The sequence below is a fragment of the Lepidothrix coronata genome, unplaced genomic scaffold (assembly GCF_001604755.1).
Source record: "Lepidothrix coronata isolate B3197 unplaced genomic scaffold, Lepidothrix_coronata-1.0 Scaffold76, whole genome shotgun sequence".
In the NCBI taxonomy this organism is placed as follows: Eukaryota; Metazoa; Chordata; class Aves; order Passeriformes; family Pipridae; genus Lepidothrix; species Lepidothrix coronata.
In genome coordinates, this window is record NW_016690256.1 from 2628224 (window position 1) to 2645776 (window position 17553).

The 17553-nt window shown below is 41.2% G+C and overlaps 1 protein-coding gene across 3 annotated transcripts in view; it reads left to right on the top strand.

The window, feature by feature from the left end:
* The window catches only part of ME3 (malic enzyme 3), a 119237-nt gene that overhangs the window by 42531 nt on the left and 59153 nt on the right, over positions 1–17553 (top strand). The gene's annotated exons all lie outside the window — the stretch shown is intronic.

Sequence of the window (17553 nt, forward strand, 5' to 3'; positions counted from 1 at the left end):
ATCTTATCTGACCTTTCTTAAGGGCTATCTAGCTATTAGCTCGCTTCTGGGTACCTAAGATTGAGAACTTGGTATTTCATTCCCTCCCTCCCTTCTTTTTGGATTACTGTAAGCAGCATCAACCTCTATCCCAATGTGAGCAGGCACTCTCTGTCTCTCTAAAGATTGTGCTCAGTATGTCTGCATGTTACCAGCTTCTTTTTGCATAACATCTCTAATGTATGGTTTTCTTATGCTGAAATGTCCCACAGATATAATTTCATCCAGGCTTTTAGAATTCTGTATCAGAATGTACCTGAAGCATTTTTGCTTTGTTTCTGGCTTTTCTGTGTGCTGCTGTTCTTTCTGCACTTTTCTGTAATGAATCGAACCTGTCTTTGCAGTCAGAGCAGTTCACAGGTGATTCTCACTGCTTCTTTTATTTATTGTCAGATGTTGACTCCTGATTCAGAGCAGCCTGCAACGTGAGCCTCTTTTATTCCCTTGTAATATTTTCTTCTTTCTCTCATTTTCCTCACATTAGAAAGAACTTCCTTTAAGTACCACCAAAGCCAACACATTTATCAACCAACTTTTCAAAAAATGACTACTTGACCACATTAAGCTATTGGTACAGAATCATAGAATCCTTTAGGTGGTAAAAGACCATTGAGTCCACCCATTAATATGACACTTCCAAGTCCACCACTAAACCTAAGTACCACATCTCTCAAAAACATTGCTTATCTTGCAAGTACATATTTGTGTTCTGCTATGTGTCTGGACCTGGAAGCTGGACTTCCTGTCCTTTATAGTATATTTGGGCAGGATTTTGCTCTCTTGGTACCACCCCCAAGAAAACTGCTCTGGGTCTCATTAACAGAGATGCCCCCTAAAGTGCTATGGTAATTCAAGGAGAGAAGGAAGTTCACAAAATATTTGGTGGACTCCATCTGCTTGCCACTGAGTCCTGGCCTTTGAGTCTTTAACCTTTTATCCAGTATAGAAACAATGACTTAATTAGTTTCTCATTTTAGGGAAGGTGCTATAAACCTTTAGCCTGTGACCTCCCAGAAGGGCTGTGTTGGTAGGAGTGTTTGTGTGTGCTTCTCAGCCCTTCCTGAAAGGCTGAAACTAAAGATCCATGTTTGGCTGCAGTTCTGCAGTCTGGAAAAACTTCCCTTTGGTGCAGTAAAACTGAAAAGTAATTTTACACATTTCAGACACAGACTACAAAATTCAGCTTGTGAACTTTGCATGGCAGCTGTGTTGGAAAGCTGAAGTGCCTTTGCATTCGCAGTAAAATGTATACGGAAAGTGAGCTATTGGGGAAATAAGTTAATCTGTAACTTACCATTTACTGCATGTCAGATTTGTAGGATCAGTGGTGTATTCACAAAATATATGAAAGAATGTAATAGGACTCAAATACAATGTCCCTGGTAATGGAATATTACTAGGAGCTGTCTGTATAAACTTCTCCTTACAGCCTCCAGATCCACGTTGTCCTCAATGGAGGTGGTCTAATGCTGCTACTGAGTGGTATTAGAAGGAAAACATCTCATACAATGTCATTATCTACTTTTATTTTGCCTTTCCTGGCTCACACAATTAATTCTGAGGGCAACTGTTGCCTATTAAGTAGTTAATGATGCAGTAATTTATGCTGGTTACATGCCTCCTGCAGCTGGTAATGCATCCCAATTACATGAAGTAAGGCAGAAATCTGGAGCATCTCTTGCTGTCTTTCTTGTTTTTACAAAGAACAACACACACTCTTTTCTTCTCTGTTGTATAGATCCATAGTGTCTGCTCAGTATAGCCCCTCAGAGGAAGCATCCCTTGGCTGTCTGTTATGCTACAGCATGATTGTCCTGCTTAGCCACGTCTGTCCACAGCAGGCCTGGTGGCTGCCAAAGCTGGCACTGTGAGCTCCTCATTTGCACGGAGGCCCAGCTGGGTGTCATGCAGCTCCAAGGGAGTAGCTTGATTTTCTATGCACACATTTCAATGGAGCCATAGGCAATAAATCGGTGTCCTATGGCGAGGGTTTTTTCTTCATGTCACTCACAATAAGAATTCAGCCAAAGATCCTCTGTGTTTTACCTCTGAGATGAATGTCATCCTACACTAAAACGACTTGCACAGAGGATTACTTTAACATAACAAATATTTTTGAGCTAACTTATTGACTTGGCAGTGGGTGTGCTGAGAGTACTGCGAGGCTTGAGCTGAGGATGAAGCTCATCATGCTAATCAGTACTACTCCTCTGCTGTCTTCTGCCTCTCTTTACTGGTTGTCTCTTTGGGATGGAGCCCATTTCTTTTATTGCTTTGTTTTGATCTTATTTCTTTTTTTACAGTGTGCTTTAGACCGTAAGGCTGTGATATGACAACGGCTATTGTAATATGAATGGTTTTGAGGGCTTGTTTGTAGTCCAGGACAAAACTTTAACATTTATTGAAATGAAATGCGCTGCCATTCCTTCAGTCAGTCTGCAACTCACAGTCATCTCCTAGTACCTGGAGCGCATTGAGCTTATGCGTCTGTGCTCCTGTTAAGCAATGCCTGCAAGTGTAGTTGTCAATACTGAGTGCTGCCAGGCTGTTTCTATAAAGGGCTGTGTCTCACCATAATGGTTTTTTTGTTTGATTTGGGTTTTTTTATAAGAGAATTGATGTTGGTTACTTACTTAGACCAAGTAAAATGTTCAAAATACTAAAAATTGTAGTGTTTTCTCCTTATTTTCAAAGGAGTTTTACTGAGAAACCTCAAATTTAGGTAATAGCTATGAAGGAGATAAGTTAAAAGGTAAGAAAGCAAGCCTAGGACTCCCAGCCTATAAAGAATTATGTGTGCACTTGATATTACATGTCAAATGAAGGAAAAAGCATGTCCAAAGCCTTTGTAAAATCAGGAGGCCTTCATTTCTGGTGTTTGTGAAACAATTAAGTCAGATGACGAAGGGTATCCAGGGGAATTTTCCATGAGAGAGACAAAATTAGCAAAAATCCAAAGAATCGAGATTAGAAATCTAGTGTGAAATGGCAGTAGAGGTTAAGGTCACCTGGATACTCAGCACTCATGGACCACCACTCTTCCTCAGTTACACCTTTGCAAAACCTTCCCTATAACATTCCCACTCCCACTGCTATGCTGCTCAACAAGCTTTAGACCAGAACCTATGTACCCTGTGTGTGTATTGTATCTGGCACAGGAAGGCATCAGTCTTTGTTGGAGGCCACAGGTGACACCAGACTCCAGGATGGCTCTGAGCCTGCGAGAGGTGAGGGAGCTGAATCCAGAACCTCCAAGCCCCTGCATGATAAATTAACTGTGGCTTTCTTTACACTGTGGTGGGAGCACCCAGCTCTGATCTTGGTTGGCATTTAGGGGCTTTCCCACAAACTTAGTAGCACAGGACATGCTAGAACAGCAAAGCATCAGGAGCAGAGCTGTGCTTTGTGAAAGGACAGGCTTCAAGCAACAGCTAGTACTGAAAGTCAGCTAAGGGCTTCTGAGCCCCCTGCCATGTGTGACAGAAGGAATCAGATGTTGTACATCCCAGAGCTTGCTTGGAGGTGGCACCTCAGTGTTTTGACCATATGGAAAGGTCCCATTTCTCCTCACCTGGAGTGTTTCTCTTTCTGCAGTTGTTTCTGGGCTAAAAAAGGGAACAAAGGGCAAGCAGTGAAGCGGTGAAAGGGCGTATGTGTATTGCCTCTGGTGTGGGCACTTCTGGATGAACTCCTGCTTTGACCTGAAGACTTCCTTTTTTTTTTTTCCTTTTCTTTTTTTACCCAGCATTAGGGAATTCCTCACCAGCTTGTTCTTGCAGTAGCCAGGCCAACAATGACAAGAATGTGGAAATCAACAAAGCAATTATATTCACAGTGGTGGTTAACAGCATCCCTTCATCTGAAACAAATCAGTTACACTCCAGTGAAACCTGCTGTACCTAGTGCCTGTACATAATAGCACCCTTGTGCATTTTCACAGCGTGCCAGACCACTTAAACAGTATTGATGAGAGGCAACAGGAGAGAAATTTTGTTTTATTAACCAGAGACACAGAAATCTGGATATTCTCTTATTCAACCATCTTCCACACAGAGAAATCTGCCATTATATTTATAAAGGTATTTCTCTAGGTGTTGCAAAGTGTCATAGGAATAAAGTCCAAGAGTATAACTTAGAATTAGCTGTGAACAAGAGTGATGAGCAGTTGCCGAGGTAGGAAAAGTTTGCTAGCAAACTTAAAATTAGCAGGAGTTACTGTGACCTTGGTCACCTCTGAAAATCTGCTGTATTTTCTGTATCACTGGTGTTTAATCTACAAACACCATGAGTCTATGAATTGCTTCTAAGAATGCTGGTGAAGAGTGGTTAGAAGCACAAGTGCACATCTGCTAAACAGCAAACAATGTAAGGACATTTCTAAAACAACATTTGTATCTTGCTGGAAGATTTTCAGTGACCTACAACTCAAACAAGGCTACAAAAATGTAGTGTTTTATGATAGATAGGAGCTTATAGAAGTCAGCCAGGATGTGCAAGAGGCAATTTGGAAGGTCTGTCCTAAAGTATGGTCCCATTAGCATGAGCCCTGACATACCCTAATTTGATCCTTGGTGTTCCCTGACCTAAAGAATGAACTGCTCTTGGAGGTGAAAGACATTCGTGGTCCCAGGCTGTGCACCATAGAAACCCCTTGTTTATAGGTCTTTAGTTGTCTGTTTGTTGAAATGAGGGGGAAGACACTTCTGTGTTTTCAGTGACTTAGTGACTGTTAGCAGTTTTGGGAAGATTCTGCAGTGGGGTTTGGCAGTGTCTAGCCAGCAGCCATACAGTTAATGCAGCTAATGCCTGCTCTTACTGAATTTGTTGTTTGAATTGCTCTTTGGTCTGCACAATTATCTTGAAAGTGAAAACAAGCTGGTTCAGAGTGAATTGAACAACAAGGTCCTAAATGGGAGGGCAGTGTGAACTAGAGTAGCAAATTTTCATGGATTAATGGCCAAATTGTTGTCTCATTAAAGTCCAGTGGCAGAATTCCCATAGGCTACAATAGGGAAAGGATTTGACCCTAAGAAAAGATTCTATTTGAAGCATTGAATGTCTCCCAAAAGCCAATTATTAAATCAGAGGCACCGTAATAACTGAGCTCAAATTTATTTCGGGACCAGGAAACACAGTTGGGAGGTCCGTACATGCTCATCATGTCATTTCTATGGTGACTTCATTGCAGAACTCAGCACTGGCCCATGTAAGGGGCTGACAATAAGGCTAAACTGAGAAAGAGACTGAAAGAATTGCATTGTAACTGATGAAAAGAAGCTGTTTCCATCAGCCACCTTGTCAAGCAACTTGGCAAAGCAGAAGCAAAAAAAAGGTCTCTTCTGGTGACTGACTTCCACCGTGTTTCTCTTCTTTCAGTGCCATCAATAGGCACCACCTGGCTCTGCTCCAGGCTCCAAAGAAAGCTCCAAGTAATCAAATGTTTGCTGACAAAACCACGCTAACAGAATGTGTCTGTCTCCTCGGTACAGTTTAATGTCTGCACATCATTATTTCCTCTTCCTCTAAGCAAACAAACAAAAAAAAATCAGAAAAGATACAATTCTATGGCTCCATGTGAAAAATGTGTTGTGTATTTACTTCTGTCTTTTCTTTTTCTTTTTCTTTGTTCATGGTTAAATAGAAGAAATCAACTGGTAGAGGCTCTTTTTGAGATAAAATGCTATTTTATCTTAAGTCCTTTTGCTAGGACACTAACCCCCAGTGATTCTGTACTCTCTCATTAGCAAAACAATAAATGCCACACACGTGCATATCCTTTTAATATGCTGGGATGCTCTGAGCCTTGGAAATTGCAGAGGAGGCCTCAAAATTAGAAAATGAGGAACTTGGTTGTCGAACAAAATGTACATCTAGAAAAACTCATGTAGCCCCTGCAATAAAGTGAACCCCTGTAGTGGAAGCAACTCACCTGTTACAACTGTGGTGCAGAAACAGCATCCAGCTGGAGTAAATGATGTGGAGGGAAGTACTGGCTCACTGAAGTGGGATGGCCTGACGTGTAACCAGCAGGAAACCTTGTTTTGTATTTTGTCTTTATTTTCTTAATGTTCTTTCTCCTTGGCTGACAATGCTTCTGCACATATTTTCTGTAAGCAAGTTCTTGTTATCAGAAGCCAGCCCCAAGACATTGTTTTTGGTTGAGCAGCCAGGTAGCTTGTCTAGATCCATTCATACATTCATACATTCATTCTCCTTTTTTTTCTTTTCCAGATGCTTTTACTCTGACTTTATATTAGGGCTATTTGGCTAGAAATTAGAGCTCTTTTTTAGAGTCATTTTTAATGGCCCTTTTTTGTTGCTTTTTTTTGTGTGCGTGTACCCAGCCCCTCTTAGGATAATGTTATGAGAAAAGTAAATTCATAAAATAAATAAAATACACTCAATAAAGAATCTGTTGTTTCTTATTAGAGACCTATTTTATTAATGTATCTTTGATAGTCCAAGTAGATGTATTTATGTATCTACAAGTACCTAAATACTCCTGGAAAGTATTACTCTGTTTTCATGGGGGGTTTTTTTGCAAACAAATGGAGAAGGAAAACCAGTTCTCCTTTTTCAAATATGAGTTGGTTTTCCAACTTTGTGGCTAACCCAAATGGAAAGAAAATATTATACCTTCTAGCTAAATTCAAGTCCAAAGACACTAAGTTGAGGCATATCAGAGTAGCAGAAATTAAAGGATTTATATTTTAAAGAGTACACTTCATTGGCATTTGTTACATCCAGTATCTGATACTGGACTTTGCTGATTCTATGTAAATTAAAAAGCATGAATTTTCCTTCCAGGAAATGTAGCCTAATAACATAACATTTCTTTTGCTACAGAAACTGTATTTATTTTAAAAACCTGAAATCTATAATATCGTAGAATCATAGAATCTCTGAAGTTGGAAGGGGCCCATAAGGATCATTGAGTCCTACTCACTGCTCCTCACGGTATGTCGCAGATTTAATATGTTTAACCTTGGTATGTCTTGCCATTGCTTCAGCTTTCACTTAAAGGGGGTTTTATTTTTTAATAATAATGGAATAATTTTCATTGTTTACATTTATGTTTTTGTCTAGCAAATGAATTCCAAAGACTTACCATGTCTGATCTCCTCTGGATTCAACATGAGTTTTGCTGAGTAATTCGCTGGAGCCAGGGTTTTACTACTGGTGTCCAATTTGTCTTAAGCTGGAAAGAAGAGCTACGCTGAGTGCTAAACCAAACTCTCTGACTAAGGAACGAAGGAAGCTTAGTCCACTTTGCTTTCCATTTCAGTACATACAGGGTATGATTTTGCCAGGCCTAAAGCTGACTTTGTAATTTCCAGCCTAGCCTGCTGCTGAGTGAAGGCCTACGTTAGGCTCAGAACTAATCAGCAATCCTAGGACAGAAGAGATGGCTTTCAGACAAACTTCTGAAATTGTCTTTGAAGTTTTCATTTTTAAAAGTTATTCGAGCAAAAGGATTAGCTCGGTGCTTTTGTTTTTAGATCCTCCTAGTTGCTCATCTTTAGACTTCATATCAGTCATCACATATCCTGGGACTCAGACACGAAGATGCTGCCTGCCTTCCTTTGGGGAGTCCAGACTCCATCTGTAGTTTGGCTCTCCATTCTGCTTTGTGTTTTTGAAGGGTTGAGTTGACAAGGCTTTAGGAATAAAAGGTGGTTTTGAATTGTGAGGGGTACAGTTGCTGAAGGGAAGGGCTTTTGGATGTTTCCATAAGGTCACACCCAGGATCTACTTGACATTCCCTGAAAGCCTCTTCCAGAGCTAGATATCCTTGACAGCATGTATACAGCTTGCAGACAATTTACACTGGGTATATGTGTGGTATGTGGTATTGCCCTGTCTCGGCAGACAAGATGCTGAGGTGATTCAGAGATCAAGCTCTAAGTCAGAACTCAGTCTGTGTAACCAAGGGATCAGTCCATTGAATCATAGTATGGATTGGGTTGGAAGGGACTTTAAAGATTGATTTCTTTAAAAAGCAAGACCCAAGGTGGAAAACGGTGTATACACTTGAAGAGAAGGCCGGTGGACTCACAACAGCCATTGTCCCAGAGGGAGCAGGTAGCCACTCTGTGCAAGCTGGAGTTTTTTTGTGATCTTCAAATCAGTGTGCACCAAGTTGCCTAACACAGCCTAGGACAACAAATGTGTAGGAACTGACTGAAGGATCCTCTATATTTATCACTGACATAATTTGTGCACAGAACGCTTTCATAAAAGTATTAATAACAAGTTACTAAAAACTGTGAAAATTACCAACTTTTAGCGCAGGTTTTCTTTACTGTGTGCTGAAGTAGCTGTACGGTTCATCCTGCAGGTTTGGCACTAATGGGATTCATTTCCTTAGCTTCTCTCACGCACACATCTAATATCAGCTAGAAAAAACAAAAACCCTGCTTCAGGAAGTCATCAGAGGAAATACGATGACAATGTGTCACTGCTGCAGCCCAAACACAATGATCACTGACGTTCTTGAAAAGCTCTGGGTGATACATCCTGGAAATAGCAACTGCCATGAGATAATCTGCCATTTGTTATCACCTCTGTGATAATGTAACTGCTTTGTGTTTTCTGTTAAACAAAATCAGAAGAGAGAGAGATAGGACAGAATGAGCAAGCTGCATCTGTGCTGTGATAATGCAGTAGAAACTGCTTTAGGAATGGATATGCAATTGGCTTGGAAATGCCATTGCCCAAGTGACTCTCTAGGAGCTCCCTTTGGGCCCTGGAGGAGCCGAGTCAGCTCCTGGGGCAGTGCATGACCCTGCTGTGGTGGCTGAAGTATCCCATTGGCTTCCTCCTGATCATTGCATAGTATTAGAGAGCTGCACCAAAAAATCCCTCTCTGTTTGCCCACACAGGTATCAGGACTGGGATTCCATCTTTAGTGCTCATGGACTTTCGTTTATTGAAGAGGCTGCTGATGCAGTTGTATGCACATTCTTAAATAACTGCTCAGTAACTCCCTAGGGTGCCTTCAGCTTCAGGGTTGACTTCCCTCTGAGAGCATCCTTTAGTTCATCATCATCAGTACAGGTTCAGTCAGTCAAAACTGCCGACCTCTTCTCCTGGGTTTGGAAGGGATACTGCCATGTTGCAGCAAGGCAGAGACACTGCCAGAAAGTATGTGATGTTTGTTAATGACAGACCTAGTAAAGTCAGCACTTCTGTGTACTGATGGGACAGAAGACAAAGGTTTTTTGAACACACACAAGACATGCCTTTTGGACACATACTCTGAAAAATATGCTTGTACTGTGAGGGATAATAAAGCAGAATGTGACTTTTTAGGTTTTGTTCAATACTAAACATAATGGTAACCTACAACTTCAGGATTTTATAGATAGTGGGATAACTTCTTTTTTCTGAGTTTAAGCCCTGGGAGGAAGGTGCTGTATGTGACAGAACTCCATATAGCCATTGACAACTGAAAAAATCATACTGATGTTAAATTATAGCCTTGTTTTCCCCAGAATAGAGACTCATGGATTGTATTGGAAGGGACCTTAAAGATCATCTAATTCAAACGCCCTGCCATGGGCTAGGATGACACTCATTAGATGATGTTGCTCAAAGCCTCATCCAACATGCCTCCAATGCTCCCCACACTGACATCCCTTTTCAACCCTTGCATATTTCCAAGGTGGGGGCATCCACAGCTTCTCTGGGCAACTTCTTACAGTGTTTCACCACCCTCACAGTAAAGAATTTCATCCTAGTATCTAATCTAACCCTGCCCTCTTTCAGTTTGAAGCCATTCCCCCTTGCCGTATCACTATGCGCCCTTGTAAAAAATATGAATATTATTTTTTTAAAAAGTTTTCTTTTTGTCCAATCTAAACCTATGCTCTTTCCGTGTAAAACCATTACTCCTAGTCCTATCACAACAGGCCCTACTAAAAAGTCTGTCCTCATCTTTCCTATAAGTGCCCTTTCTATTTTTAAATGTCAGTAGAAGGCATCCATCTGAGTTTCCAGCTCTAAATATCCAGACCTTCATTTATTTCAAACACTGAGAAGTTAAAAATCATTTTACATTTGCCTTGCTCTCATGTTGCTTCATGACCGTGGTGCCAGGCAGAGGAGAATCAAAACCTTGGACTCAAACCTGAGTTTGAGGGGTCTATTCCCAAATATATGCCCTGCATACAGGTCTTTCACAGCAGGTCATAAGTGAAAATCACATCAGCCTTCCCAGTATTTGCAGACTCTGGCTCTGCCTCCAATGCTCCCCACACTGTGACATCCCTTTTTAGCAAGGCAGGTATTATTAAGTTGAAACCCAACTTTGAACAGCAGGTTTCAAGGTTTGGTACATCAGTTGGTGTCTCCTGAAAAACAGAGATGCACGAGTGAAATCAATGCTTTAGCCATTGCCTTTGCTTCATCATCCATATATCAAATTATTTTGGGATAACACTTGTGTATTCAAAGAGCCTGGGCTCTGTTTGTTACCCTTACTGCAGTCACACTTCATCTTTGTGTCATTTAGCCAAATTGTTTCAGTTACAGAACAGACGTTCTGCTGGAGGAAGGAAGCTGCTGCATTGACCTCAGACAATACTCGTCCAAGCTAGGAGAGGCTGAAGTAATTGTGCCAAGGTGAACAGGCAGCAGGCATGCCAAGAATAATATTATTTGCATTTTAAGCTATAGCATCTAATGGAATCAAGAACTGAACCGGTTTATTTCGAAACTCATGTGAAAGTTTGCCAAAGGGGTGATTTAGAGCTTCCTAGCAGTAATGAACAGTTCAGCTGTCTTGACTAATGTGGTCACGCATGTTACAAACTGACATAAATATTTCATAACATCTTGCTGCAATTGCTGTTTCACAGAAATGTTTGTCAAACAGCTCAAGAAATCAAAAGGGTTTTAATATTTAAATTTCATCTCAGAGTAATTGTACTTTTTTTCATTCTGAACTTGGATAACTTTTTCATACTGTCCTTGATTTAAAACAGTTGGAAGAGGAGGATGGGAGTTTCATTTCTGAACTTTTTTGTGGAAAAATCTCAGGAGCTTTATTAGTTATTTGATTTATAGTCTAGTGTAAATATCTTTCTAGTACAGCATGTGCTTTTGAAACTCGAAGCAGTTAAGCTCAATCTCAAGAAAGTGATAAAAATTAAAGCACTTGTATGAAACTAGTGGTATTTGGTCGCCTGAAATATTTGGACATAGTCTACTCACACCGTATGGAAACGATAGAACTGAAATTTTGAGGAGCAAAGAAAGTGGAAAATAAAAGGACTATATAATTGGAAGAGTATTTAGAGGTCCTGGAGGGGAGGTTTGATAGAAAGGATGTATCATTTTGTATTTGTGTTGTTGTACAAATTGCAGTCCAGATGCTCCGGTATTGGGGCCAAGCGTGCCGAGTGCTGTGCATTCGACTGCGTAGAATTCAGCAACAGCTCAAATCAAGTTGACAGCAGTCAAAGATAGCAGGGTGAGTGCACACAAAGGTGATGAGAGCTGGAGACACGAAAGGTCAGACTGCATGTATGGGAGCACTTCATACATCTTCTTTTTATCCTCTCTGCATTAAAAAGGAAGAAAAAGTTTGAAGTAAGGTATTCAGACAATGGGACGGGTCAGAGGGTAGTCATCGTAGGCTAGCTACTCTCCCAGTGGTGCCAAAAGTAGTTTGGACAGTTAGATGACCGATCCACATGTGCTTAGGAAAAACATGTGCTTGGCAAAACGACATCCCTAAGGTCAGCGTGGAGATCATCTTAGGGCTGGCTGGAGGCTGGATTGGAAAAGGACATGTGTTGATGCTAAGTGTGTATATATATATGTGTGTGTGTGTGTGTGTGTGTGTGTGTACACGCGGAGATAAGCGTCTGTGTGTGTGTCTGTGTGTGTGTGTGTATACAGCCTTAGCTACCTGTCAGTGTTAAAAAGGGGTTTTGTGAAATGCAGCTGTAGAAATGCTGGAGTAAAGAGGGGGAAGCAAGTTGCTTAATGCTTTGTGTGACAAAACCTGTGGAATGCTGAGAATTGGGAAGAAAAACTTCATCATGGTGCAAAGCACAGCTAAACTCTAAGGTGAGCTGCCAAATGAGGACAGCACAAAGATCTCCCGTTGCCTTCCAAAGAGAAACTGGACACTTAAGAGTGCTGTATGCTTCTCAGCTGGTGTGCTACAGTGCCAATGGGCACTGCAGTGCAGTTTCTCTGTTGAGCCCCAGCATAAACTGTTTAGATTGAAGTTCATCAAAGACCTCACTGTGCAGATGAACTGCAGAAGCAGCAAGGGAAAAACAAAAGTTGTGCAAATTACTCAAAAGGGAAATGGAAGCTCACACAGATTTCCTGCGAGATGCTCTGTGTTTACCTGCATGTTTAATTGCCTTCCAATGATGGTTGTATCATTGGAGGAGAGTTTAGTGGGGCTTTTTCTAGCAGATTTGTTTTACTAAGATGACAGATTTCTTATTTAGAACCTTGTTTATTTCTCGTGTTCCTAATTTTTTAAAGAAAACATTACCTTTCTCTAGAATCCTTTATATGAGAGAGTATCTGAATATTTTGTAAACATCTCAAATGCTCTAAAGTAGGCATATGTTAGATCAAAATTGTGGTTCAGGAGCCAAGCCTGCTTGTCCTGGATTTGATGAGGATGTGCAAAGAACATCTGGTACTGCTCAAGAAGCTGCTGATGATGATTCCTTTCTACAGAGCTTTGGTAGAGGCAGCATACAAGGACATATGAATGGTACTGGAGAAAACATCTCTGGTAAAGTCAGTAGCAAAACTATTCTTGATTTCATTCAGATTAAGCTTCCATCCAAGCAATTTTCTTGTGAAACAGCTAGTTCTGTGATTGAGCTGGTACTTTTCAGTCACTTTTAACCAAATACAGCCATCAACAATAACCCATGAACTGTAATCCAGCTCCGGCCTACATTTGGAGCAACCTCATTTTCTGGGGTGGCAATAGCAAATGAGATACAAATTTCAGAGAGGCTCCCATCCTCCAAACCCACAGCATGGTGCAGTTTGCGTGCAAACAGTAAGTGCACAAGCCTCATTTTATGTAATTTGCTGGAACCTCAAAAGGAAATTAGTGCTCTCTATAGCACCAAACCCAAATTATATGCAACCACAATTCACATGATCAGCTGCATGTACAATGGGAGACGTTTCCAGACATTGTAAAACTGGCTTTTAAAACTGTATTCTCTTAATGTTTTGGATCACATTTAAACCTTAAAATTGCCTTGATCTTTCTTCTCAGACATACTTTCTTGTTCAAATTGATGATGGAGGCTGGTTTTCGTAGGCTTAGGAATGCAAGCATTGTAATTTATGCTGAATTCTTCCTGTCTAGTGGCAACATCATACTGGGGAGAAATGTGTGTCTGCAACACCACAGAAATTGCCATACTCTGGCAGAAGTACTGGGGTTTGTGCTTGGCAAACCTCCTGCAGAAACTGATTTTGCCCTGCCCCCTTTCCTCACAAGGTGAAAGAATAGCATCCCCCACAACCGAGATGTAGCCATGTGGACTGTGCTTCTCATGTCTATCCTGGACTAGCTCATTTCACTCACTAATTGGCATGAAAAGGTGTGACAGTCGTAGCTGTAAAACTGATGTGGAATTACTTATGGAGACTGGGAATAATGTAGAGGAGACAGCAGGGAGTCTTCATTTTCTTTGGATTCAGGAAAGCCAGTCCACCAGAATCTGTGTGCCAGATTCACATGGGGTATTTTTGATAGGGGGCTGAGAATTTAGGGGTTGTCTCAGGATTCTGCCCATGCACTTGGCTGTAGCCCAAAACATATGTCCTCATTACTGTGTGCTCCATCAGGCCTCCCTTCTCCACCAGATATTTTGCTGTATGTGAGGAGGAAACCAGCAATTGCTTCATGATTTAGGTTCATCCAGGCAGGAATAGTCTTTTGCTCTGTTGTTTGCATGTACACATGTGCTGTATGTCCCACCCCATTTGGGATTCTGTGCTGCTCTATTGCTCCTAATAATTTCTCAGGATTTCTCTGGGTTTACTTCCATGACACCTAATTTTCCTGTAGTATGGCAGTCCTGTTCTCTATGCACTGATTTTACTCTTCTTTACCAAAAGACATGAAGCTTGTATTTAGACACTTCATGCATGTAAAGACATTTGTGAATCTAGTCAAAATCAAAAGAAATGTAAGGCTCACCAATTTCTCCGTAGAGCCAAAGAAATATTCCCGTTTTCTTGGCTAGAACTCTATGAGAATATTAATATTGCTTTTGTGGGAAGAAGCAAGGTGTTGAATTTTGTCCAAAATACAAGTTTCTTTAAAAATACACAGCTGTACCTTTTCACCTCTAGCTTGGCATTAACTGTCTGTTTTCACCTTTCCTGTCAATAGAGCAGTGATGCTATTTTTAACCCTCTGCAAAGTTCACAGATCCTTCACAAAGCCAGTCTGCCAAAACAGCTGTTCTTTGGGGAAGTTTGTCTCAGTTTATCTTTAAAAATCTGTTTTTCTCAATGCAACAGGATCTTGTTTGCAAACAAAACACATAGAGTCTTGAGCTTATAGATTTATTTTTTCATATGGAGGACAGAATGCTGCCCTGGAGGCTGACAAACTGTGGGAAATCGTAATGAGTTCTCTAGTAAATTTGGTATAGAGCTGTACTCCTGCAGTCTGAAATCACAGTGCAGGGCTTGAGGAGTTCAGCACTGCAGTTCTTCCTATGGATTAATGAATAACTCCCTGGGAACATTTGTCTTATGAGTTTTGTTTATTGACGTAAACCTCCTGTAGCATGTGGGAACAGTGTGGCTTTGCTGCTTCTTGCCTGGGACCCTGTCATATCTTGCCTGTCACAGGCCCATCAGGAATGTCCTCATCACGAAAACATTTACTCCTGTGAAGTAAACTGTGCAGGATCAGGTCCCTCTGGCACAGGAGCTTTGTCATATTCCAGTTCTACTCAGTCTGATGTTGGTGTAAGTCAAAAGTCACTAAGAAGAATAATGGAAATATGTCCCTGTAATCCAGTGAAACGAAGTTATTTGCACAAAACAAAAGAGTTACTGGTAAAACCTCATTAATAGTAGGGACAACTTATGTTGTAATTGAACTAGTGGACCTCACTAAAGATGGTTCCCCAGGAACTAAAACAAACATGAAGTTGAGTTGCTTAATTATCTTTGTCTTGGAGGTTTTCATACTGTTCCCATGCTCTGTAGGAGAGGAAGGAAGAATGATATGAATTACAAATCTACTATTATATCATTTTGTAAAAAAGGGGATGGCCAAGAGTGTGGGATTTTTCAACTAGTGCCTGTGAACTCAGAAAGAGGAATAGACACTGTGAGAAGAGATTGTAAATCACAGTCAACAAAAGGTTTGCCCAGCAATAACTGCTGAGAAGGTGCAGTGGGGATTCTTCTTTCCAGGTTTCAGAGATGTCTTCCCCATGCCCCAAAGCATCATGGGTTTGTGTTTCTTCCAAGCTTAGGAGCACAAACACGTATGAATTAAAGTTAATATAAAGCTACAAGACATTTACAATGAGAAAATAAAGGATTGCCTCTCTGATGTCCCTCCTTCCCTCTTTTGATTCAAATAATATTTTCAATACAGCTTTTCCAGGGCAGGATGAAGTGCAGGACAGGGCCTGTGTCAGTCCATCCACACTAGCAAGAGAAGCTTGAGTAGCTGAGAAGGAGCACTGTGAAGATGGTTATCGAGTCAGCTGGGGCCAAGGAGGCCACAGTAGGATCTGATCTTTGTAGAAAAATTTTTCTCAATGTAGAAAATGAATGTTTTCTGCCGTTGTTCTCTGCTCCCCAGTTCCTGCCAGCAGTCTCAGTGGGGATTACTTTAGCTTCTGCTGCTGACCCCTTATGCTTGCAGATAGCCAAAGTACATCCCAACCATAAAATTGGACAGACAAAAATATCTATGGAAAACACATTAAAGGAAAAACCTTTATGGAATAAGGTTATTAAGTTCCCCGACTATTAGGTCTTCCTAGACAGGCTGTTAACATATTAGTGATAAAGGAGAAGTGGATTAACTTGCAGCCTGCAGTGGTGATCCCTGTGTGTCTGTATTTCCCCTGCATGCCCTTCCAGTACTCTGCTGTTACCAAACTAGGAAGTTCCCAGTTCCAGGGACTGTTTCCAAAGGGTTGGAAATATTTGCTTGTTTACTCAGCTCAGAGATTGCCAGACCAGCTTTCAGTGGACAAGGAATGTGGTCCCAGAAGTTGGCTAAGAACTGCAGCTGGAGTCCCGGCATCAGAGAGGGCAGTGGCCCCTACGTAGCGTGAAGCCTTGTGGGCAGCTGATATTTGTGCCTTTGTTTTTGGGTAGTGACATAGCATCTGCCCTCTCCATGCCAACTCATTTCAGACACATTTAAAATTGAATTGGAGCATCTGGCTTTAGCTCTGCAGGACTGTGGCTCATCATCTAGTCATTAAACCTTTCAAGACCAGAAAAAGAGTGGTACAATATGGCTTTCAGGCAGTCTTAAGAAAAAAATTCCAAACCTAAAAGCTTTAATCTTAAACATAGCAATACCTCAATGAATTCCAGCTTTTGATCTGGAGCAGAATGTGTTTCCAAATTCATTTCATGCTGTGCTGTTTCACAGGATATAACCACTTCACCCAGGGGTCCTACTCCTAGGCCTTCACAGAAACTTCAGAAATCAGCCTTAATATTAGAGCTGGCAATTTCTGTTCTGCTCCTAACCCTGCCACAGAGCCACTGTATAATGCACCAGCTCTGAAAAGTGCTTTGAAGATTTAACTGGTTGTGAAGGCAGCAACTTCCTCATAACATGTTTGCAATTGTTCCAGTATGAAGATGGTGGCATAGCTCATTCAGATGCAATAACTGCAGAACTGCTGTGAGTTAAAGATGTTATGTGTTACTATTGCTGTGCTTACCCTTGTTAACAAAACAACTGTGGTTGTGTTTAAGCAGTTTAAGATGCTATCACAAACCAAAAACATGTATTCATGCACATAGATCTCCAAACTGCTTAAAACTCAAGTTCAGGGACTTGCATTTGCTGTGTCTTGAAACAGTGAGTTGGCACTGGAGATTGTAGTCCTGGCACTATGCAGATCTAAAAACTAGAAATTAAGCACTGAGCAGAGTTGTGCCCAAGGTGTGCACAAAATATTCCATTTTGATCCTCTTCAGTCTTACACATTGTTACATTAATTGCCAATACAACATCAAGAGGTTTCCCAGCACACTGGGAATAGGCTGAACACTTTCCAGACTGGTGATCTCCCCTCCAAAAAGAGGCTGAATGGGTAAATCCCCAGGGGAACTGAAGGGCAAGTGCCCGACTACAAGTGCTTAACCTTCATGGAAGCTGTAATTCATAGAATCATAGAATGGTTTGTGTTGGAAAGGGGACCTTAAAGATCATTGTGTTCCAACACCCCTGCCATGAGCAGGGACATCTTCCACTAGAACAAGTGGCTTAGAGCCCCATCCAACCAGGATCTGGCC